At 55.4% G+C, this 1,078-nt stretch overlaps 1 protein-coding gene across 1 annotated transcript in view; it reads left to right on the plus strand.

Annotated features, from left to right (window-relative positions):
• The window catches only part of LOC130581429 (membrane primary amine oxidase-like), a 7,118-nt gene that overhangs the window by 2,421 nt on the left and 3,619 nt on the right, over positions 1-1,078 (plus strand). The window lies entirely within an intron of this gene.

Genomic DNA, 1,078 nt, shown 5'->3' on the forward strand with positions numbered 1-1,078 from the left:
CACTGCCCCATGGAAAACCTTCTTGCTGCCCCATGGAAAACCTTCTTGCTGCCCCATGGAAAGCTCTCTGAGTGTCCCTCTGCCCCATGGAAAACGCTCTGAGTGTCCCTCTGCCCCATGGAAAACCCTCTTGAGTGTCTCACTGCCCCATGGAAAATCTCTGAGTGTCTCACTGCCCCATGGAAAATCTCTGAGGGTCTCACTGCCCCATGGAAAACCCTCTGAGTGTCCCACTGCCCCATGGAAAACCTTCTGAGTGTCCCTCTGCCCCATGGAAAACCCTCTGAGTGTCCCACTGCCCCATGGAAAACCCTCTGAGTGTCTCTGTGCCCCATGGAAAACCCTCTTGCTGCCCCATGGAAAACCCTCTGAGTGTCCCACTGCCCCATGGAAAAGCCTCTGAGTGTCCCTCTGCCCCATGGAAAACCCTCTGAGTGTCTCACTGCCCCATGGAAAACCCTCTGAGTGTCTCACTGCCCCATGGAAAATCCTCTGAATGTCTCTCTGCCCCATGGAAAATCCTCTGAGTGTCCCTCTGCCCCATGGAAAACCCTCTGAGTGTCCCACTGCCCCATGGAAAACCCTCTGAGTGTCTCACTGCCCCATGGAAAACCCTCTGAGTGTCCCTCTGCCCCATGGAAAACCCTCTGAGTGTCCCTCTGCCCCATGGAAAATCCTCTGAGTGTCCCATGCCCCATGGAAAACCCTCTGAGTGTCCCACTGCCCCATGGAAAACCCTCTGAGTGTCTCACTGCCCCATGGAAAACCCTCTGAGTGTCCCGCTGCCCCATGGAAACCCTTTGAGTGTCCCATTGCCCCATGGAAAACCCTCTGAGTGTCCCTCTGTCCCATAGAAAACCCTCTGAGTGTCCCTCTGTCCCATAGAAAACCCTCTGAGTGTCTCACTGCCCTATGGAAAGCTCTCTGAGTGTCTCACCGCCCCATGGAAAATCCTCTGTCCCACTGCCCCATGGAAAACCTTCTTGCTGCCCCATGGAAAACCCTCTGAGTGTCCCATTGCCCCATGGAAAACCCTCTGAGTGTCCCTCTGCCCCATGGAAAACCCTCTGAGTGTCCC

Source organism: Malurus melanocephalus, unplaced genomic scaffold (genome assembly GCF_030028575.1).
Source record: "Malurus melanocephalus ecotype Western Australia unplaced genomic scaffold, MMel_1.1 scaffold_411, whole genome shotgun sequence".
NCBI lineage: Eukaryota > Metazoa > Chordata > Aves > Passeriformes > Maluridae > Malurus > Malurus melanocephalus.